This window comes from Canis lupus, unplaced genomic scaffold (genome assembly GCF_011100685.1).
Source record: "Canis lupus familiaris isolate Mischka breed German Shepherd unplaced genomic scaffold, alternate assembly UU_Cfam_GSD_1.0 chrUn_S1739H1935, whole genome shotgun sequence".
NCBI classification, from domain to species: Eukaryota; Metazoa; Chordata; class Mammalia; order Carnivora; family Canidae; genus Canis; species Canis lupus.
In genome coordinates this window covers 32,101-56,814 of record NW_023330589.1, presented here as the reverse complement: position 1 = coordinate 56,814, position 24,714 = coordinate 32,101, and the positions used below count along the sequence as shown (strand labels likewise).

The 24,714-nt window shown below is 42.7% G+C and overlaps 2 long non-coding RNA genes across 5 annotated transcripts in view; one reads left to right on the top strand and one right to left on the bottom strand.

Annotated features, from left to right (window-relative positions):
* Positions 1–24,714, top strand: part of LOC119878571 — a 42,156-nt gene that overhangs the window by 6,864 nt on the left and 10,578 nt on the right. For all 4 annotated transcript variants that reach the window (XR_005387015.1, XR_005387012.1, XR_005387014.1 and 1 more), the window contains exon 2: positions 8,456–8,628. This is a non-coding gene — a long non-coding RNA (uncharacterized LOC119878571). The remainder of the gene's footprint in view (positions 1–8,455; positions 8,629–24,714) is intronic.
* LOC119878572 overlaps positions 13,607–24,714 on the bottom strand; it is a 33,092-nt gene continuing 21,984 nt past the window's right edge. Inside the window, exons 3-4 of the long non-coding RNA XR_005387016.1 lie at positions 16,363–16,439; positions 13,607–13,702 (exon numbers count right to left, since the gene is read on the bottom strand). This is a non-coding gene — a long non-coding RNA (uncharacterized LOC119878572). The remainder of the gene's footprint in view (positions 13,703–16,362; positions 16,440–24,714) is intronic.

The window sequence follows — 24,714 nt, the reverse complement described above, 5'->3', positions numbered from 1 at the left end:
AGGTTACAGATAAACAGGGCTGTTATGGTGGACTTGCCATCATTCTTCTTCTTAGTGCATCCTGTAATACGCAGCTACTATCGTTTGGTTCAATAAGGCTGCACGAGCTCCAGCCATTGATTCCACATTTTACCAAACAGGAATGAAAAGTCACAAAGAAGGATGCACCCCTTCTGTATTAGTGTGGTTAGGCTGTCCTAACCAAATACCACTGACTGGGTGGCTTAAACAGTAAAACCTGTTTTTCTCATAGTTGTGGAGGCCAGAAGTTAGGGAGGGGAAGATAGATGTGTAGAAGAAAATCAGTGTGCTGATGATGCTTTTACTAGAGAGAGATGAAATGGACCCTGGACAGGAAAAGAAACAAAACTTCACTACTCAAAGCTAGAGATCCCAAAATATACAGCTCTTAAAAACATGATGAGAATATAATACTAAATCCAAACATATAGAAGATCAGAAGAATTAAAAATGAGAAATGACACATAAAGGACCTTAAACCCTGGGATTGGGAGTAATAAGTAAGAATTAAATGGAATAAAATTATAATTCTTTTAAAATTACTTGGAATAAACTATCTTCTTTTACAGAAATGTTAACACATAAGGCATTAATCAATTACCCCAAATTAAAACATCGTTAGAAAATAATATATATAATATATATGAATGTAATCTTGAGGCAAAGAGGGTATTCCAAAAAGAGACCTAAGCCTCAGAAAAGAAAAAACTAGATGGACTTGACAGCACAAAAACTGCAAAAGCTTATACAGCCAACAAACCATGTACTCTGATCTCATTAGAGCCCTTTATGACAATCTGTGTTTTCTAAGAGGAGAATAAAGAGTAGCAGAAAAAAAAATCCCTTGAAATCAGAATCAGCTCATTCGATCCTATAGAAATTTCTAAAATTCATATTTCTGAGGATCTTCAGTATCGATCTCCAACTCATGTTTGCAGTGATGCCAAACCAAGTACCATGTAGCCGTCCTCAAAGGCCTGGCAAGGGGAAGATTTGCTGTAAGCATGGAGATTGGGGATAGTCCCAGGCCAAGCCCTTTCAGTGACCACCTCTCTTTGTTCCTGGCCTACACAGTAGAAGCATAGACTCGGTCCAAGGCGCAGTGGATGCCATCCTCATTAGGGTGCACCTGTTATGAGTCAAGCCAATCTGAAACATTTCCATATAGTGTTCTTTTATTTTTGGAAAGTGGAGACTCTTTAAACACAAAGGGATGTTTAGGTGTGTCATCTGCTGTCTTGATCCCGGCACAATAATTTAAAAACATGAGTTGCGCTACTCCTTGAACTAATTCTTGTCGGCATCTGGTTTGCCTGATTTCCACCTTCTGCGTTTCAAATTTTTTAGTTAACAAATTTTCAAATTAAATTCCTGCTATCATCATATATACCCATATATGCACACACGTATATAGACTGTGAATATTGTATGCCACTCACGGGCGTGATATGTATACACAAGGCAAATATGTGTTACCTGTATACATATGCAGATACAACACCCACACATATGTGTGTTTCTATGTAGGTACACGTACGTGTGCATGGACATGTTTGCTTATAAATACCACTATATAATGTATAAGTAGACCTTTTAAGTTATAGATTAATATATAGCTACATAATTGATGAGGAAATGTTGTCCTATTTATTTTTCAAACACATCTACATTTCCCCCCTTGTTTCTGTGAGAAATACTTTCCCAGCCATAAATGCTTAAATCTTTTTGATTCAGAATCTGTTTGTGAGAGACCATTTTATACTTCTGATTCACAGGCCTCCTCCATAATTGATCTCCTACAATGGTTTTGTGACAGGCTCCTTTCTGAAGCAGGCAAAGAAATAAGTGAGATAATGCAACCCTATTTATTTATGAGGATTGTATTTTCATTGATTGACATCTGAACCCAGAGGAAATATGGTTTCATTTTCCACCAGCCGGGTGAATCGAGATTAAATGTCACCTAAATTCTCTCAAGTCAAGAATTCTTTTTATCATCCCCAAAACAAGAGAATGGTTTCCATTAGCCTGAACACAAAGCTTGAAACTTCGTTCCTTACGCCAATTTGTCATGATTTGTATATAATTGTGAGGAAACTAATTAATGTGTTTTATATTTTTCCTATTAATTAGTAGACATTGTGGAAACTTCTGTCAGAAATGTCAGAACATTTCATAGATGTTTTTTTTAATTCTCCTTTGAGCTTTCTGGAAAATGATGGTGCAGGCTCTTTTCTTTGAAGAAAACTGGAATTCTTGCCTTGGATACTAGTACTCATAGTCGAAAATTGTAGTATAAAAATAATAACTGTTTTCCCCACTATTATTTAGAAGCCTTAGAATGGGGAAAGGAAGGATAATTGGTTGTTATGTCTAGTCTGTGACAGATTTTGAAACTAGTTTTGAAGTGTTTACTCTTGTATTCTTTAATGTTCTTATGTGAAGGTAAAAATAACCAAATCAACCGTGAGAGAAAAACCAAACACTTCCTTGAGGGACTGAAAGATTTAATTATGGTCAAACGAGATAGTGTTCAAAATTTTTCATGTTAAAGGAAGATGCTGTGCTCAGACGGTCTCACTTAGAAGAGATAAATGAGTCAGCTGCTCCATGGCCAAGTGGCCAAACTTGTAATTGGTCTTTATCATAGGTGGGCTGTAAAAATCCTATGTGAAGATTTTGGGTGTCAAAAATGAGCATTTCCGCTACCACATGCAATTTGCAGAAATCCATCTGACAAGTCAGCCTCTAAGGCAAGTATCTCAGCCAAAGGTTTCACTTCCAACAACGTTAAGGAAGACAACAGACAGCTAACCAGGGAACGAAGGAACCACGAGGACGCTGCAGCTGAAAGTGCATGTGGGATTTTCCTGCTCTTTAGAAAGGCAATTCACTTTTCCCCTGGCTGACCCTTCAAGAGATTTATTTTCCTTTTTGTCAGGATGAAGGAGATAACTCATAATCAAAGAGCAGCTGCTTTTATGACGTGTTCGGTAATAAGTCTAATAAAGCCTAAGGCCTCGAAAAAATTTAAATCACTTATTTCAAGGTACAAATTAAATGTGCTAATTGTTCTACAAGCTTGCTCCTCAAACCGTGAGCATGGGCATCACCTAGATGCTTCCTAGGACTGTAGGATCACACTCGTACCCTTACATACACTTCCAGTATCTTCATTTAAACAAGACCCCCAGGTGCATTTAATATGCACATGCATATTAGTCTAAGAAACCCTGCTTGACAGTATCTGTTCCGAATGCTGATCCAGATCCAATATCTTCATTTCCTGGGTAATCAATACCTCAGGTGCCCGTTTCAGTGTTGGATAATTCCAGTGATTATGAAAATCTTCCTCACGTGAAGACAAAATTCTGCTTATCTATCCTATGCATCGAAATAGTCCATATTCTTCAAGGGCCAATCATGATAAGGTTTATTTCTCTGTCAGGATAGAATTTCAGATACTTAAACTTGTTGCTTGCTCTATTTCCTTACTCTTTTCTAATCCCTTTCGTCAGTGCTCACAAAGTAGTTATTTCTCCAGCCACGTTGGATGCTCTATACGAACTACGTCGTGATAATTTGGAATCAAGGTGTGGTCTCTCGATTTAAAAAGCAGTATTCCAGGTGATCAATGCAGAGTTGAGTAAATGCTGCCTCCTAGATCCTGCACATTCTTTCTCTATTACTGAAACTTAAATTGCCATATATACACACACTGTATACATCACAGTGTACTGTATTCTTAGACCACTTCAGAAAATATACTATAAACATTTCATTTTGCTTTTTAAGAAATTATGCATATCATACCCTCATTTAAAACATTAAACAAACTCCATTAGATCATGTTGATGGGAGCTCCTTGAGAAAGGACACAGGTCTTCCCTTTCATTCTTACTACCGGTCATAATCTGCTGTACATGTTAGGCATAAAATAATGATTTTCCAGTTATTGTGTCCATCTTTGATGTATAGAAAGTAAATCAGAGGCATAGTGAATATTGGCGAGAATGGAGATTCTGAGTTGCAGACCAACCTTTTAGCCCTGGTTACGAGACTTTGAATGAGTTGCAAGCCTGTCTAGACTTTGTATGCCTCACCTGTAAGAGAAAGTACTAGAATCTACTGACTTTCAATCATTTTTTTAAATAGGGATTTTTTTCTTACTCAAAGGAAACCTTACTTAGAGCAACAAATCTCATAAAATGGTAAGAGCTAAGTTGCTCAAGCTGAAGAGGGGGATTGAAGAGGAAGGCAAGACCTTCCTAGAAAATGAGAAGGAAAGTACGTTAACCTAATACGTATTTGAGAATCTCAAGTAAATATTATGAGAGGCAAAAGCTCTAATATGTGTTAGAGACTCAGGATTAAGCTTTACTTTTCCACCAAGGATGGCTTACGTTAGTTTGGATATCTCTTATATTTTGAATATCCTTTTATATTCTCTTATTTTGGATCTTTCAATGTGCAGTTATTTCTTAATGTTGAGAAAGCTGAAATGTGAAAAAGAACTCTGGGTAAGCCTTTTTTTTTAATTTTAGTAGAAATAAACATGAAATCTACCCTCTTAAATGTTAAATATGCTGGTTGAACAGCCGGTCTCAAGGATGTTTTCATCTCGTGACTGAAACTATTCCGATGGAACAAAAGGTGCATTTCCACCTTTCATTCTCTTTGCCTGGCAACCACCATTCTAACTTTGTGCTGTGATGTTTAACCATTTTATATATCTCAAATAAGTAGAATCATGGAGTATTTTCTTTCTGTTACCAGTTTATTTATTTATCATAATGTCCTCACAGTTCATTCACATGCAGCATGACGGGATTCCCTTCTTCTTCAAGGCTGACTAATATTCCACTGCCTGTCTGTACCACACTTCCTTATCCATTATTCTCTAATGGTCACTGAATGATTTCTACTTCTTGGCTGTTGTGAATAATGCTGCAATACATATGAGTGCACGTATCATTTCTAGATTCTGCTTCCCAATTATTTTGGATAAATATTCACAAGTGGGATTGCTGGATCATAAGATAATTCTAATTAAAAAGAAATTTTGGGGAGGGAGAAGCTCTCTGCTGTTTTCCATGGCAGCTACACCACTTTACATTCCCACTTAGAGTGCACAAGTGTTCCAATTTCTCCACATTCTTACTAATACTTTAAAAATTTTGGGCATCCCAGGTGGCTCAGTGGTTTAGCACCGCCTTCGGCCCAGGGTGTGATCCTGGAGACCCAGGATCGAGTCCCACATTGAGGTCCCTGCATGGAGCCTGTTTCTCTTCCCTCTGCCTGTGTTCCCTGCCTCTCTCTCTCTCTCTCTCTGTGTCTCTATAAATAAATGAATAAAATCTTTAAACAATTTTTTTCTCTATGTACAAAATGTGTATCTGTGTTTGATAATGGCCAGTGTGTTGGGTGATAATTCACTGCATGAGTTGATATCTCATTGTGTTTTTTATTTGCATTTCCCTGACGGTTAGTAATATTAAGCATGTTCTTATGTCATGTATCTGTTTCACCAGTTGTATATATTCCTTGGAAATACATCTATTACATTCTTTGCCTATTTTATTATTTATTTTATTTTTATAATTTTCTTCCTATGTTTGTTCTTTTTTTTAAGATTTTATGTATTTATTCATGTAGTCACACAGAGAGAGACAGAGAGGCAGAGACACAGGCAGAGGGAGAAGCAGACTCCATGCAGGGAGCCTGATGTGGGATTCGATCCCAGGTCTCCAGGATCGCACCCGGGCCAAAGGCAGGCGCCCAAACACGCTGTGCCACCTAGGGATCCCCTCTTTGCTTATTTAAAAAATCAGGTTATTTGGTTTTGATATTGATTTGTCAGGTTTCTTTATATATTTTGAATATTAACCCCTTATTATATAAATGGCTAACAAATATTTTTCCTATTCCATAGGCGGTGCCTTTTTACTCTGTTGATTGTTTCCTTTAATGTGTAGAAATAACTACATCTCCTGTACTCTCATTTATCTATTTTTGTTTTTGCTGTTTGTGCCTTTAGTATTTATCCAAAAAATTATTGCCGCGATCAATGTCATGAAAATTTTTCCCCCTGGCTTTCTGCTAAAGATTATAATTTTCGGTTTTACATTATGAGTTGTTGTTGTTGTTTGGTATGGTGACATATAAGGTTCTCATTTCATTCTTTTGCATGTGAATATCCAGTTTTTCCTGAAACCAGTGTTGAAGAGATGATTTTTCTCCCCATTTTGTATTCTTGGCACTCTTGTCCCCCCCAGGACAGGCATTATCTTAATAATAATTATTTAGGTATTATATATTATATATTATCTATATAATTAGGTATTATATATTATATATTCCTGAGTTTCTAAAGGGAATTCATAACAGATCTCCCAACTATCCTGAAAGGGGGGCTAGTCTGGGTACGTGGTCTCTCCTGTGAAGGTAAGGACACTTTAGATCCCGAGTCAGCACACCTTGGAATTGCTCCAAGTTCTTCAGTGTCTGAGATGGAAACACAAGCAAGGTTCATTTATTTACTTATGCCGGAACCTCCCTCATCACAAGAGAATGTTTTCTTAAAATCTCCCTAGTATACAAAATATAAACACAGGCAAAAATATAAGCATTCTATGTAGTTATCCATCTCTTTGGTAAAGCTTGAAATAACTTCTTGCCAATAAAGAGTGGTCATTGCTGGAGGATAATATAAAATTTATAACACTAGAATTCCTCTCTCCCTTACTTTCTTCTATGGGTAAGTAACCATTTGGTACAAATGAGACCGTATAGGGAAAACAAGAGCGACTTAACTCCTGTAAAGCGTCTGGTCTCAGGCAAGGGTCAAGAGTTTTCCATATGCTCAGAGACAAATACCTTTTATGGGAAAGAGAACAAACCAGAGATAACAGCTGACAGGGAGGGATGGTTGTCTGGCAAAATTAGAAGTACAATTTAAACCCTGCTGTATTTCTAATTTCCAGGAGCCCTAGAAGAATTTTGACCAGAAAGAAAGGAATCCTGTGATTGGTCTTATGTCTGCTAAACAGTAATGACTACAAAATAATGATCATGGGACTGAAGGATGCCTACGCAAGCCCAGCCTCTTATCCTTTGGAAAACTGCTTTTATGTCTGGCACACCACCCCTTCAGAGGAGGGCATTGCTCTTTTCTTTCTTCTTTTCTTTTCTTTTTTTTCTTTTCTTTTCCTTCCTTCCTTCCTTCCTTCCTTCCTTCCTTCCTTCCTTCCTTCCCTCCCTCCCTCCCTCCCTCCTTCCTTTCTTCTCTCTTTTTCTTTCCTTTCTTTCTCTTTTTCTTTCTTTCTTTCTAGATTTTATTTACTTATTTGAGAGAGAGAGCACGAGCAGGGGGAGTGTGAAGGGTAGAGGAAGAATCAGACTCCTCCCACTGAGTGTGGAGCTCAAGTTGGCTCCATCCCAGGACCCTGGGATCATGACCTGAGCCATGCAGGCATCCCAACATTTTTCTTTCTATCCAGTCCCCTATATGTAAGGTATCTCAATAACTCCACCTGCTTTCTTTCTCTCAAGTTCAGTGGTCATTTCTATGAAATTGAGACTCAAGAATTTGGTCTTGGTGGTCTAGTCGCACAAATGTATTTAACGTTTTAGAGAAGTTTTCCTATAGAATCAGAGATGCTCTATGTATGTTTTCAGGTCTTAAACACTTTGCCCCTGAGAACCAATACTATTCTTGAGATGCTTTAAAAGTTTTATTCCGAAGAAGAGGAAGAGGAAGAGGAAGAGGAAGAGGAAGAGGAAGAAGAAGAAGAAGAAGAAGAAGAAGAAGAAGAAGAAGAAGAAGAAGAAGAAGAAGAAGAAGAAAGTTGTTTTATTTATAAACTCTGAAGGACTATGGGACAGACATTGAATTACATGAATTTATCACAATGTCACTTGAACAACTCTCCTCTACATTTTAGCTTTGCTCTGAAATATACTCATTGGGGAAGATATTTAGTTTTGCCTTGTATCATATTCACCTAAGCTCCTATATAGCTGTGCACATAGTACTTGCTTAAAAAACATGTTTTTTTTTAAGTTTATATTTTTTTTTGCGAGGGGGAGAGAGAGAGAGAGAGAGAATGTGTGCACATGCACATGAGTGAGAGGAGGGGTAAAAGGAGAGAGAGAGAGAATCTCAAGCAGACTCCCTATTGAGTATGGAGCCTGAAGTGAGGCTCAATCTCATCATCCTGAGATCATGACCTGCACAGAAATCAAGACTCAGACACTTAACCAACTGAGCACACCCACCCACCCCAGAAAGTATGGTTTCATTTGACTATATTTGGAATTGCTTTCTAGACAAATTCTTGGTAGATTTCCTTGGATGAAAAATTTATTAGTCTCATTGACATTGGGTCTACCTCGTGTGTCATTATGGCTTCATACATACTGTCTTTCTTTTTAGATCGAAAATAAGGATGGGGAAGATGGTGGAAGAGTAAGGTCCCCAAGTCACCTGTCCCCTCCAAATTACCTAGATAACCTTCAAATCATCCTGAAAATTTATGAATCCGGCCTGAGATTTAAAGAGAGAACAGCTGGAATGCTACAGTGAGAAAAGTTCACGCTTCTATCAAGGTAGGATGATGGGGGGAAATGAAATAGAGAAACAAAAGGCATCCAAGGGGGAGGGGCCTCACGAGAAGTCCAGCAAAGGCTAGTGCCCCCAGAAGAGGAAAGCCCCGTCCTGGAGAAGCAGGAGCTTAACCAATCTTCCCAAGCAGAAAGATGCTCGCAGGGAGTTAGAGCAGGACCCCAGGAAGGCGGGGATGCCCTCAGGCTCCCTGGGAAACTAACAGACACCTGCGCCCCCAGGAAAGTGCACCCAGCTCCCTAAGGGCTGCAGCGTGTGCATGGCGGGACCCCAGAGCAGCTCGGAGGGGCTCCAGCAGAGGCTCCGGAGAGAGGGGGCTGCAGGGACCCGAGAGCAGCTCAGAGGCAGCTCTAGCAGAGGTAGAGGCTCCACGTGGAGGGGGCCGTATGGCCCGGGAGCAGCTCTGTGGGTCTCAGGTGGTGGTTCCGCAGAGAGGGTCTTCGCGGCCAGGAGCGCGAATCCAACAGCACAGGCCCGGGAGCACAGGGCTCTGGGGACACAGCCTAGGATCCAACCTCCCCCCAGGACAGGCAGAGGCCAGGAGGGCCCAGGACAGCAAGGATGCTTCTGCCCCGAGCTGAGGAGATCAGTGGCCCCGCCCCCGGAGCATCCAGGCCCCTGCAGTCCGAGAGATCCCGAGTTACTGCGGAAGCTGAATCCAGGGCTCCAGAGCCAGCCACTGCCACTGTGGTTGTCCCTCCTGGGGCCTCACGGGGTAAACAACCCCCACTGAGCCCTGAACCAGGAAGGGGGAGAGCAGATCCCCAAGTGCTAACTGAAAATCAGCACAACAGGCCCCTCCCCCAGAAGACTAGCTAGACACACAAGTTCCAGGGGAAGTCAAGGGACTTAAAGTATACAGAATCAGAAGATACTCCCCCGTGTGTTTTTTTTTTTTCTTTTTGATTTCTGTTTGCTTTCCCCATCCTTTATTTTCCTTTCTTTCTTCTCTTTTTTTCCTTCCTTTTTTCTTTTTCTCATTTCTTTCCTTCTTTCTATCCTCTCTTTTTCTCCTTTTCCCAATACAACTTGTTTTTGGCCGCTCTGCACTGAGCAAAATGACTAAAAGGAAAACCCTCACCTCAAAAGAAAGAATCAGAAACAGTCCTCTCTCCCACAAAGGTACAAATATGGATTACGATTCAATCTCAGAAAGCCAATTCAGAAGCACTATTATACAGCTACTGGTGGCTCTAGAAAAAAGCATGAAGGACTCAAGAGACTTTGTGACTGCAGAATTTAGAGCTAATCAGGCAGAAATTAAAAATCAATTGAATGAGATGCAATCCAAACTACAAGTCCTCACAACGAGGGTTCACGAGGTGGAAGAACGAGTGGATGACATAGAAGACAAGATGATGGCAAAGAGGGAAACTGAGGAAAAAGGAGACAAACAATTAAAAGACCATGAGGATAGATTACGGGAAATAAATGACAGCCTGAGGAAGAAAAACCTACATTTAATTGGGGTTCCCGAGGGTGCCGAAAAGGACAGAGGGCCAGAATATGTATTTGAACAAATCCTAGCTGAAAGCTTTTTAATCTGGGAAGGGAAACAGGCATTCAGATCCAGGAGATAGAGTGATCCGCACCCCCTAAAATCAATAAAAAATGTTCAACTCCTCGACATTTAATGGTGAAGCTTGCAAATTCCAAAGATAAAGAGAAGATCCTTAAAGCATCAGGAGATAAGAAATCCCTGATTTTATGGGGAGGAGTATTAGGGTGACAGCAGACCTCTCCACAGAGACCTGGCAGGACACAGGGGTGGCAGGATATATTCAGGGTCCTAAATGAGAAAAACATGCAACCAAGAATACTTTATCCAGCAAGGCTCTCATTCAACTTGGAAGGAGAGATAAAGAGCTTCCAAGACATGCAGGAACTGACAGAATATGTGACCTCCAAACCAGCTCTGCAAGAAATTTTAAGGGGGACTCTTAAAATTCCCCTTTAAGAAGAAGTTCAGTGGAACAGTCCACAAAAACAAGGACTGAATAGATATCATGATGACACTAAACTCCTAGCTTTCAATAGTAACTCTGAACGTGAATGGGCTTAATGACCCCATCAAAAGGTGCAGGGTTTCAGACCGGATAAAAAAGCAGGACCCATCAATTTGCTGTCTATAAGAGACTCATTTCAGACAGAAGGACACCTACAGCCTGCAAATAAAAGGTTGGGGAACCATATACCATTCAAATGGTCCTTGAAAGAAAGCAGGGGTAGCCATCTTTATATCAGATAAACTAAAACTTACCCCGAAGACTGTAGTGAGAGATGAAGAGGGACACTATATCATACTTAAAGGATCTATCCAACAAGAGGACTTAACAATTCTCAATATATATGCCCAGAATGTGGGAGCTGCCAAATATATCAACCAATTAATAACCAAAGTTAAGACATACTTAGATAATAATACACTTATACTTGGTGACTTCAATGTAGCTCTTTCTACTCTCGATAGGTCTTCTAAACACAACGTCTCCAAAGAAACAAGAGCTTTAAATGATACATTGGACCAGATGGATTTCACAGATATCTCCAGAACTTTACATCCAAACTCGACTGAACACACATCCTTCTCAAGTGCACATGGAACTTTCTCCAGAATAGACCACATACTGGGTCACAAATCGGGTCTGAACCAATACCAAAAGATTGGGATCGTCCCCTGCATATTCTCAGACCATAATGCCTTGATATTAGAACTAAATCACAACAAGAAGTTTGGAAGGACCTCAAACACGTGGAGGTTAAGGACCATCCTGAATAAAGATGAAAGGGTCAACCAGGAAATTAAGGAAGAATTAAAAAGATTCATGGAAACTAATGAGAATGAAGATGTAACCTTTCAAAATCTTTGGGATGCAGCAAAAGTAGTCCTAAGGGGTTAATGCATTGCAATACAAGCATCCATTCAACAACTAGAAAGATCTCAAATACAAACGCTAACCTTACACATAAAGGAGCTAGAGAAAAAACAGCAAATAGATCCTACACCCAGCAGAAGAAGAGAGTTAATAAAGATTCGAGCAGAACTCAATGAAATCGAGACTAGAAGAACTGTGGAAGAGATCAACAAAACCAGGAGTTGGTTCTTTGAAAGAATTAATAAGATAGATAAACCATTAGCCAGCCTTATTAAAAAGAAGAGAGAGAAGACTCAAATTAATAAAATCATGAATGAGAAAGGAGAGATCACTACCAACACCAAGGAAATACAAACGATTTTAAAAACATATTATCAACAGCTATACGCCAATAAATTAGGCAATCTAGAAGAAATGGACGCATTTCTGGAAAGCCACAAATTACCAAAACTGTATCAGGAAGAAATAGAAAACCTAAACAGGCCAATAACCAGGGAGGAAATTGAAGCAGTCATCAAAAACCTCCCAAGACACAAAAGTCCAGGGCATGATGGCTTCCCAGGGGAATTCTATCAAACGTTTAAAGAAGAAACCATACCTATTCTCCTAAAGCTGTTTGGAAAGATAGAAAGAGATGGAGTACTTCCAAATTCGTTCTTGAGGCCAGCATCACCTTAATTCCAAAACCAGACAAAGAGCCCACCAAAAAGGAGAATTATAGACTAATATCCCTGATGAACATGGATGCAAAAATTCTCAACAAGATACTAGCCAATAGGATTCAACAGTACATAAGAAAATTATTCACCATGACTGAGTAGGATTTATTCCCAGGACACAAGGCTGGTTCAACACTCATAAACTATCAATGTGATTTTGCAAGTGACATATCAGATAAAGGGCTAGTTTCCAAGATCTATAAAGAACTTATTAATATCAGCACCAAAGAAACAAACAAGCCAATCATGAAATGGGCAAAAGAACAGAAATCTCACAGAGGAAGACATAGACATGGCCAACACCCACACGAGAAAATGCTCTACATCACTTGCCATCAGGGAAACACAAATCAAAACCACAATGAGATATCTCCTCACACCAGTGAGAATGGGCAAAATTAACAAGGCAGGAAACTACAAATGTTGGAGAGGATGCAGAGAAAAGGGAACCCTCTTACACTGTTGGTGGGATTGTGAACTGGTGCAGCCACTCTGGAAAACTGTGTGGAGAATCCTCAGAGTTAAAAATAGACCTCCGTACGACCCAGCAATTGCACTGCTGGGGATTTACCTCAAAGACGCAGATGCAATGAAACGCTGGGACACCCGCACCCTTAGGTTCAGAGCCACGATAGCCACACTGCGAAGGGGTCTCGGTGTCCATCAAAGATGAATGGATATGGAGGGTGTGTGGTCTCTGTACAAAATGCAAGATTACTCAGCCGTTAGGAATGACAAACACCCACCATTTGCTTCGACATGGATGGAACCAGAGGGTGTTACGGCTGAGGGAAGAAGGCAATAGGTGAAGGACAAACATTATATGGTCTCATTCTTTTGGGGAGTATGACAAAAATAGTGAAAGGGAATAGAGGTGAAAGGAGAAAAAAATGAGTGGGAGATGGCAGAGAGGGCAGAATAGGAGAGACTCCTAACCCTGGGAAACGAACAAGGGGTGGAAGAAAGAGAGGAGGGCGGGGGGTGGCGGTGACTGGGCGACGGGCACCGAGGGGGGAACTTGATGGGATTAGCACTGGGGGGTTACTCTCTATGTTGGTAAAACGAACTCCAATAATAAATAAACCGATAAACTCACAAACTTCCCGAGACACAAAAGTCCAGGGCCAGTAGGCTTACCAGGGGAATTCTATCCAATGCTTCAAGATGAAAGCATACCTATGCTACTAAAGCTGCTCCGAAAGATAGAAAGAGATGGAACACTTCCAACCCCGTTCTTGGAGGCCGGGGTCACCTTAACTCCAGAACCCAAGAACCCACCAAAAAGAAGAATCCTGGACCGATGTCCCTGATGAACGCGGATGCACACCTTCTCCACAAGATACGACCCAACAGGTTGCAACGGGACATTATTAAGAAGTTACTCACCATGACCCAGTGGGGTTTATCCCCGGGGTGCAAGGCTGCTTCAGCACTCGGAGAGCACTCCATGTGCTTCTTCAGATCTGCAAGAGAGAAAACAAGAACCAGATGATCCTCTCAAGTGACGCAGAGGAAGCATTTGACAAAATACGGAATCCATGCCCGATCCAAACGCATCAGAGTACAGAGATACAGGAAACGTCTCTCAGCATCTTCCAAGCCATCTCCGAAAAGCCCGTGGCAAATTATCATTCGCAATGGGGAAACACCGGAAGCCTTGCCCTGAAGAACAGGCACGAGACTGGGATGTCACTCTCACCACTGCTATTCTCAGCATAGTACGAGACGTCATGGCCTCAGCAGTCAGGCAACAAAACGAAACAAAAGGCATTGAAACTGGCAAAGAAGAAGTCAACATCTCCCTCTTCGCCAATGACATTATATTGTACCTAGAAAACCCAAAAGACTCCACCACATGATTGCTCAAACTCCCTACAGCAAGTTCGGCAGTGCGGCAGGATACAAACGTGGGGCCCAGAAACTAGTGGCCTTTCTACATGCGAACAAGGAGACCGAGGAAAGGGACATCGAGGAAAGGGTCAACCCCAATTATACAACTGCAGCACCCCCAAAAAAGCATGAGCTACCTAGGAAGAACCCTAACCAAAGGTGTAAAGGGTCTCTACCCGAAACACTGCAGAACAAGTCTGAAGGAAACTGAGGAAGAAACAAAGAGATGGAAAAGGTTCCATGATGCTGGATTGGAAGAATTAATATTCGGGAAAATGTCAATGTGACCCAGGGCAATCGACACAACTAATGCAATCCCTGTCAGAAATACCACGGACTCTCTTCAGAGAGCTGGAGCAAGTCATCTGAAGACTGGTGTGGAATCCGAAAAGACCCCGAACGGCCACAGGAAGAGTAGCCAAGAAAACCACTGCGGGGGCAGCACAATGCTGGATTTCACGTTGTGCCACGAAGCTGTTACCGGCAAGACAGTGTGATACTGGCACAAAGACAGGCATACCGATCAATGGAACAGAAGAGAGCATCCAGAGGTGGACCCTCAACTCTATGGGTAACTAATATTCGGCCAGGCAGCAAAGACCTTGCAGGGGGAACAAAAAAGACAATCTCTTCAGTAAATGCTGCTGGGAACACTGGACAGCCACACGCAGAAGAATGAAACTGGATCATTCCTCTCACACCATACACAAGGATAAACTCAAAATGGATGAAGGATCTAAATGCAAGACAAGATTCCATCAAAATCCTAGGGGACAACACAGGCAACAACACCATTCTTGATCTGGTCCACAGCAACTTCGTGCAAATTACATCAGCCATGAAGGCCAGAGAAACAAGAGCAAAAATTGATCGCTGGGACTTCACCAAGATGAGCAGCTTCCGCACAGCAAAAGAAACACTCAAAAAACTTAAAGCCAACGCACAGAATGGGAGAAGTTATGTGCAAATGACCCTGTCAGGTAAAGGGCCAGTATCCAAGATCTCTGAAGAACTTCTGTAACTCCACAGCAAAGAGACCAAGGATCCAATCTGGTAGACGGGCAAGAGACGTGAACGGAAATGTCACAGAGGAAGACGTAGGCGTGACAGACAAGCACATGAGACAATGCACCGCATCACTGGCCGTCAGGGAAATACAGGTCAAAAGCACAACGAGATCCCACCTGACGCACCAGTGACCGCGGTGAACGTTAACAAGACAGGAAGCAGCGAATGTCAGTGATGATGTGGCGAAAGGGGAACCCTCTTGCACTGCTGGTGGGAATGTGACCTGGTGCAGCCACGCCTGGAAAGCCGTGTGCAGGTGCCTCAGAGAGGTAACAACGGATCTACACTGTGATCCAGCATGGGGGTGCACTGGTGGAGATGTACCCCAATGATACAGATGCAGGTAAATGCTGGGACATCTGCACCCCGAGGTTTCAAGCGGCAACATCCATGATAGTCACTCTGTGGAAGGAGCCTCGGTGTCCATCGAAAGATGAATGGATAAGGAGGGTGAGTGGTCTCTGTACACAATGGAAGATTACTCAGCCGTTAGAAACGACGAACACCTACCATTTGCTTCGACCTGGATGGAACCGGAGGGTATTAAGGCTGAGGGAAAGAAGACAATCGCGAAGGACAAACATCATATGGTCTCATTCTTCTGGGGAGGATGAAAACAATAGTGAAAGGGGAGAGAGGGGAAAGGAGAAAAAAATGAGTGGCAGATAGCAGAAAGGTAGACCGAACAGGAGAGACTCCTAACCCTGGGAAATGAACAAGGGGTGGAAGAAAGGGAGGAGGGTGGGGGGTGCGGGTGACTGGGCAACGGGCACGGAGCGGGGCACTTGATGGGATGAGCCCTGGGGGGTTATGCTCTATGTTGGCAAAATGAACCCCAATAGGAAATAAGAAACACACCTATAAAGAAACACACAAACCTCCCGAGACACAAACGTCCGGGGCCAGATGGCTTCCTAGGGGAATTCTATCAAACGCTTCAAGAAGAAATCATACCTGTGCTACCAAAGCTGCTCCGAAAGATAGAAAGAAATGGAATACTTCCAAACTCGTTCTTGGAGGCCAGCGTCACCTTAACTCCAAAACCCAAGACCCCCCCCACCCAAAGGGAGAATTCTGGACCGATGTCCCTGATGAACACGGATGCACACCTCCACAAGCTATGAGCCAACGGGATCCAACAGGACATTATTAACAAGTTACTCACGATGACCCGGTGGGCTTTATCCCCGGGGTGCAAGGCTTCTTCAGCACTCAGAAAGCACTCAAGGTGCTTCATCAGATCTGCAAGAGAGAAAACAAGAACCAGATGATCCTCTCAAGAGACGCAGAGGAAGAAGCATTTGACAAAACACAGCATCCATTCCTGATCCAAACGCTTCAGAGTACCGGGATAGAGGGAACGTCCCTCAGCATCTTCAAAGCCATCTACGAAAAGCCCGCGGCAAATTCTCATTCCCAATGGGGAAACACTGGGAGCCTTTCCCCGATGACCAGGCACGAGACGGGGATGTCCACTCTCACTGCTGCTATTCTCAACATAGTACGAGACGTCATGGCCTCAGCAATCAGGCAATGAAAAGAAATAAAAGGCATTCAAATCGGCAAAGAAGAAGTCAAACTCTCCCTCTTCACCGATGACACGATACCGTACCTAGAAAACCCAAGATGGCTGGAACTCCTACAGCAAGTTCGGCAGTGTGGCGGGATACAAACTCGGGACCCAGAAACCAGTGGCCTTTCTGTAAGCGAAGAATGAGACCGAGGAAAGGGACATCGAGGAAGGGGTCAACCCCATTTATACAACCGCAGCACCCAAAAAAAGCATGAGCTACCTAGGAATAAACCTAACCAAAGGGGTAAAGGATTGCTACCCAAAACACTGCAGAACATGTCTGAAAGAAACTGAGGAAGACACAAAGCGATGGAAAAAGGTTCCATGCTCCTGGTTTGGAAGAATTAATATTGGGGAAAATGTCAACGTGACTCAGGGCAATTTACACAAATAGTGTAATCCCTCTCAGAAATACCATGGACTATCTTCAGAGAGCTGGAAAAAATCATCTGAAGACTTGTGTGGAATCAGAAAAGACCCCGAACGGCCACGGGAATAGTAGCCAAGAAATCCAATGCAGGGGGTGGGGGTGGGGCAGCACAATGCCAGATTTCAGGGCGCGCCTCAAAGCTGTGAGCATCAGGACAGTGTGGTACTGTCACAGAAACGGACACATGGATCAATGGAACAGAGGAGAGCATCCAGATGTGGACCCTCAACTCTACGGGCAACTAATATTTGGCCAGGCAGGAAAGATGGGAAAAAAAAGACAGTCTCTTCGATCAAGGCTGCTGGGAACACTGGACAGCCACATGCAGAGGAATGAACCTGGACCATTCCTCTCACACCAAACACAAGGATAAACTCAAAATGGATGAAGCATCTAAATGTGAGACAAGATTCCATCAAAACCCCCCGGGAGAACACGGGAAACAACACCCTTCTTGAACTGGGCCACAGCAACTTCTTGCAAATTACATCAGCCACAAAGTCCAGAGAAACAAGAGCGAAAATGGATCGCTGGTACTTCATCAAGATGAGCACTTTCCGCACAGCAAAAGAAACACTCAACATAACTCAAAGGTGGCCCACAGAATGGGAGAAGAAGGTATGTGCAAATGACCCTGTCAGATAAAGGGCCAGCATCCAAGATCTCTGAAGAACCTCTGCAACTCCACAGCAAAGAGACCAACCATCCCATCCAGAAAACGGGAAAAGTCACGAACAGAAAAGTCACGGAAGAAGACCTATATGTACATGGCCAACAAGCAGGCAAGACAATGCTCTGGGTCACTGGCCATCAGAGTAATAAAGGTCAAAACCACAATGAGATGCCACCTCACACCGGTGAGAACATTAAAAAGACAGGAAACACCAAATTTTGGGGAGGCTGTGGAGAAAGGAGAACGTTTTCAAAATGCAAAAATTTCAGAGGTAGCCATACTCACCTGACAGGGACCAAGCGGGAGGGGCGGGCTCCTGGCCAGGCTGGGGTGCTTAGGGAGGGACCTGAGAGCTGGGAGGGGGAGGGGGGCGGAGTAAGAGCCAAGGGCTTGGGGAGGCTCCTGGGGCCCAGCAGCCCAGGCCCTCAAGCCACCGTCCCAAGGCCGTGCCCTGACATTGCAAGGTGCCTGCACCCTAACCCCTCTGAGCGCACGCACATGGGTTCCGCGGTACCTCCCTGAGCCCGGGGGAGGGGCCCCGCACCCTCCCTGAGCCGCCCAAAGGAGACCTGGCCTGACCTGTAGGAGGCCCCACCGCCGCCCCCCTCCGCCAACAGGTCCCACCACTCCTTCCCCGCAGCCCTCTGCCCGGCACCCTGGCGGCCCAAAGGGTGTGGGTCCGGCTCGCCACGGGGCCACCTCCATGCAGCCCCAAGGCCCGCTGTCCCCCTCCCGGTCCCTCCCAGGCACCCGCTGCGCCACAAGCGAGGGTCAGATGCCCCTCGCACAGCCACCCCAGGTCCCGTCACACCTCCCGGGGCCCACGCTGACCTGCGCGCAGGGGGCCGAGGCCTGCAGAGCTGCTGCCGCGAGCCCGGAGCGCGGGGAACCGCGGGGAACCGCGGGCCTGGACTGGGGGCGCGGCCGAGCTACCTCCTGCCACCGCCGGGTCGCATCTGCGCACAGCTCCTCCTGCGGCCAGCCGCGGCCCCCTTCAGGTCACGCTCGGGGTCAGGCGCAGGGGCAAGCTCCTGGAACCCTGTGGCCTCGCCCCCGCTCCCGCCCCTGGGCCCGCCCCCCGCACAGAGGCCCGCCCTTCGCGGAGTTCAGAGCGGAGTGGAGAATGCCTATGCCTCTGCCGGGTAGTCTGGTCAGGCGCTGGGTTTGAGGCCTTGAGCCCCCCGCTCAGTCCCAAGGGACTCCTGCTCATGGAGGCACGAAGCCTCTCTCTGGCTCTGTGTCTCCCTCCCTGTCCTTCCGTCCGGGTCTCTGTCTCTCCCTCCCGGTCTCACTCTCTGTCCCTCCTGGCCTGGCCCTGTCTCCCTCCCTATCTCTCAATCTTAGCCACAGCAATCAGACATCAAAGAGAAATAAAGTGCATCCGGAATTGCAAGGATGAAGTAAAACTTTCACTATTTGCAGTTGACATAATAGTACACACAGAAAACCTTAAACACTCCTTCAAAAACATTCTATAGCTGAGAAATAAATTTGTAAAGTCACAGGATACAAAAACAACACACAGAAATCTGTATCATTTCTATACACTAATAATGAAACAGCAGAAGGACAAATTAATAAAATAATCCCATTTACAATTGAACCAGAAATATTAAAATACCTAGGAATAAGCTTAACCAAAGAGGTAAAAGACCTATACTCTGAAAACTATAAAACAATGATTAAAGAGTTGAAGATGACACAATTGGAAAGACATTCCATGCTTATGGATTAGAAGGCCAAATACTGGGATCCCTGGGTGGTGCAGCGGTTTGGCGCCTGCCTTTGGCTCAGGGCGCAATCCTGGAGACCTGGATCGAATCCCACGTTGGGCTCCCGGTGCATGGAGCCTGCTTCTCCCTCTGCCTGTGTCTCTGCCTCATTCTCTCTCTCTCTCTGTGACTATCACAAATAAATAAAAATTTTAAAAAAATTTTAAAAAAAAGGCCAGATACTGTTAAAAGGTCTATGCCAACCAAAGAAATTTACACTTTGGATGCAATTCCTATCAAAATATCACCGGCATTCTTCACAGAGCTAAAACAATCCTAAAATTTATATGGAACCACAGAATACCCCAAGCAGCCGAAGCAATCTTGGAAAAACAAAACAGGAGGTAACACATTCCAGACTTCCAGTTCTATTACAAAGCTGTAGTAACTCAGAAAGTATACTGTTAGTACAAAATGGACACACAGATTAATAAAACAACACTAAAAAATCTATAATTATATGATCATTTACTCTCTGACAAAGCAGGAAAAAATAATGGGAAAAAGTCTCTTCAACAAGTGCTGTTGGGAAACTGGATAGCTACTTGCAAAAACAATGAAAGTAGGCCATTTTCTTACACCATACACAAAATATACTCAAAATGTATCAAAGACCTAATTGTGAGATCTGAAAGTATAAAAATTCTAGAAGAGAGCAATTTCTCTGGTATTCCTGTAGCGACATTTTTCTAGACATGTCCCCTAAACTATGAGGATGCAGCAAAGGTGGTCCTAAGAGGAAAGTATATAGCAACACAGGCCTTTCTCAAGAAACAAGTTGCAAAGACACAACATAACCTGAAATCTAAAGGAGCTGATAAAAGAACAACAGATAAAGCCTAAATCTAGCAGGAGAAGAAAAATAATAGAGTGGACCATAAAGCAATGATATGGGGGAAAAAACAGAAAAGATCAATGAAATTAATAGCTGATTCTTCGAAAGAATTAATAAAATCGATAAATGCCTAGCCAGACTTATCAAAAAGAGAAAAGAGAAAGGACTCAAAGAAATAAAATCATGAATGAAAAAGAGATCACAAGCAACACTGAAGAAATACAATTATAAGAGAATATTGTCAGCAATTATATCCCAACAAATTAGGCAATTTGGATGCATTCCTAGAAATATATAAACTACTAAAACGGAAACAGGAAGAAATAGAAAATCTGAACAGAGCCATAACCAGCAAAGAAATTGAATCAGATCTCAAAGGTCTCCTAACAAACAAGAGTCCAGGGCCAGACGGCTTCCCAGGGGAATTCCACCAAACATTTAAATAATTAGTACCTATTCTGAAACTGTTCCAAAAACTAGAAATGGAAGAATAACTTCCAAACTCATTCTATGAGGCCAGCATCAATCCCAACACCAAATAAAGACCCCACCCAAAAGAAGTACAGATCAAAGATCCCTGATGAATATGGATGCAAAAATTGTCACCAAGATAGTAGCAAATTGGATCCAAAAGTTCATTAAAAGGATTATTTACCATGACCAAAAGGAATTTATTCCTGAGATGCAAGGGTGGTTCAACAGTTGCAAATCAACGTGATACACAACATTAATAAAAGACAAAATACAGCATTCTTTCTTGATTGAAACTCACTGCAGTATAAAGACAGAAGGAACTTACCTCAGTATCCTAAAAGCCATACAAAAAATCCACAGTGAATATCATCCTTAACAGGGAAAAACAGAGATTTTCTTCCAGGGTCAGGAATAAGACAGGGATGTCCACTCTCACTGCTGTTCAACATAGTGCTAGAAGTCCTAGCCTCAGAAATCAGACAAATAAAAAGCATCCAAATTGGCAAAGAAGTCAAACTTTCACTATTTGTAGACAACATGATACTTTATATAGAAAACCCAAAAGATTCCATCCCAAAATTGCTTGAACTGATGTAGGAATTCAGCAAAATCGCAGAATATAAAATCAATGCACAGAAGTCAGTTGCATTTCTATACACTAAACATGAACGGATGAAAGAAATGAAGGAATGGATCCCACTTACAATTGTCCCCCAAACCATAAGACACCTTGGAATAAACCAAAGAGGTAAAGGATCTGTACTCTGGATACTATGGAATGCTTATGAAAGAAATTGAGGAAGACATAAAGAAAAGGAAAAACATTCCATTCTCATGCATTGGAAGAACAAATATTGTTAATGCTACCCCAAAAGTTGTCTATTGCTACCCAGAGCAACCTACACATTCAGTGCAATCTCTATCAAAATACCAATTTTTAAAAGGTTTTATTTATTTATTCATGACAGATACACAGAGAGGGAGAGAGAGAGGCAGAGACACAGGCTGAGGGAGAAGCAGGCTCCATGCAGAGAGCCCAACGTGGGACTGGATCCCGAATCTCCAGGATCCGGCCCTGGGCTGAAGGTGGCGCTAAACCGCTGAGCCACCTGGGCTGCCCGCATTAGCATTTTTTACAGAGCTGGAACCAACAACTCTAAAATTTTTTAAAATAAATTTATCTTTTATTGGTGTTCAATTTGCCAACATATAGAATAACACCCGGTGCTCATCCCGTCAAGTGCCCACCTCAGTGCCCATCACCCCCACCCCCCACCCTCCTCTGCTTCTACCACCCCTAGTTCGTTTCCCAGAGTTAGGAGTCTTTCATGTTCTGTCTCCCTTTCTGATATTTCCCACTCATTTTTTCTCCTTTCTCCTTTATTCCCTTTCACTATTTTTTATCGTCCCCAAATGAATGAGATCATATAATGTTTGTCCTTCTCCAATTGACTTATTTCACTCAGCCATAATACTCTCCAGTTCCATCCACGTCGAAGCCAATGGTGGGTATTTGTCATTTCTAATGGCTGAGTAATATTCCATTGTATACATAAACCACATCTTCTTTATCCATTCATCTTTCTATGGACACCGAGGCTCCTTCCACAGTGCGGGTATTGTGGACATTGCTGCTACAAACATCGGGGTGCAGGTGTCCCGGCATTTCATTGCATCTGTATCTTTGGGGAAAATCCCCAACAGTGCAATTGCTGGGTCCATAGAGCAGATCTATTTTTAACTCTTTGAGGAACCTCCACACAGTTTTCCAGAGTTGCTGCACCAGTTCACATTCCCACCAACAGTGCAGGAGGGTCCCCCTTTCTCCACATCCTCTCCAACATTTGTGGTTTCCTGCTTTGTTAATTTTCCCCATTCTCACTGGTGTGAGGTGGGATCTCATGGTGGTTTTGATTTGTAGTTCCCTGATGGCAAGTGAGCGGAGCATTTTCTCATGTGCTTGTTGGCCACGTCTATGTCTTCCTCTGTGAGATTTCTCTTCATGTCTTTTGCCCATTTCATGATTGGATTGTTTCTTTGCTGTTGAGTTTAAGAAGTTCTTTATAGATCTTGGAAACTAGCCCTTTATCTGATATGTCATTTGCAAATATCCTCTCCCATTCTGTAGGTTGTCTTTGAGTTTTGTTGATGGTATCTTTTGCTGTGCAAAAGCTTCTTATCTTGATGAAGTCCCAATAATTCATTTTTGCTTTTGTTTCTCTTGCCTTCATGGATTAATCTTGCAAGAAGTTACTGTGGCCAAGTTCAGAAAGGGTGTTGCCTGTGTTCTCCTCTAGGATTTTGATGGAATCTTGTCTTACATTAAGATCTTTCATCCATTTTGAGTTTATCTTTGTGGATGGTGCAAGAGAGTGGTCTAGTTTCATTCTTCTGCACGTGGATGTCCAATTTTCCCAGCACCATTTATTGAAGAGACTGTCTTTTTTCCAGTGGATAGATAGTCTTTCCTCCTTTGTCGAATACTATTTGGCTATAAAGTTGAGGTTCCACTTCTGGATTCTCTATTCTGTTCCATTGATCTATGAAACAACCCTAAAATTTGTATGAAACCAGAAAAGACCTCAAATCACCAAAGTAATGTTGAAAAAGAAAACCAAAGCTGGAGGCAGCAAAATTCTGGACTTCAAGCTGTATTACAAAGCTCTGATCATCAAGACAGTATGGTTCTGATACAAAACAGACACATATATCGATGAGACAGAATAGAGAACCCAGAAATGGACCATCAACTCTACGGTCAACTAATCTTTGACAAAGCAGGAAAGAACATCCAGTGGAAAAAGACATTTTTTCAACAAATGGTGTTAGGAAAATTATACAGCCACATGCAGAAGAATGAAACTGGACCACTTTCTTACACCATACACAAAGATAAGCTCAAAATGGGCGAAACACCTAAATGTGAGACAGGAATCCATCAAAATCCTAGTGGAGAATACATACAGGCAGCAATCTGTTGAACTCAGCCGCAGCAACTTCTTTCTAGACATGTCTCTGGAGACAAGGGAAACAAAAGCAAAAGTGAACTACTGAAACCTCATCAGGATAAAAATTTTTGCACAGTAAAGGAAAAAACCAACAAAACTAAAAGGCAACTATGGAATGGGAGAAGATATTTGCAATGATCTTATCAGGTCAAGGGCTAGTATCCAAAATCGATAAAGAACTTATCAAACTCAAGCAAAAAATTCAGTTGAGAAATGGACAGAAGACATGAACAGACGTTTGTCCAAATAAGACATACACATGGCCAACAGACACATGAGAAAATGTTCCACGTGACTTGTCATCAGGGAAATACAGATCAAAGCCAAAATGAGATGCCACCTCACACCAGTCAGAATGGCTAAAATTAGCAAGACAGAAAACAACTGATGTTAGCAAGGATGTGGAGAAAGGGAACCCTTTTACACTCTTGGTGAGAATGCAGACTTTTGCAGCCTCTGTGGAAAACAGAATGGAAGTTCCTCAAAAACTGAAAAATAAAACCATCCTACCACGCAGTAATTGTACTATTAGGTATTTATCTAAAGGATACAAACATAGTTATTCAAAGTAGCTCAAGCAGTCCAATGTTTATAGCAGCAGTGCGTACAACAGCCAAAATATGGAAAGAGCCAAGATGCCCATTGAGAGGTGAATGGAGAAGCAATATATATGGATATAATATGGAATATTACCCAACCATCAAAAAGAATGAAATCTTGCCATTTGCAGTGATGTGACTAGAACTAGAGGG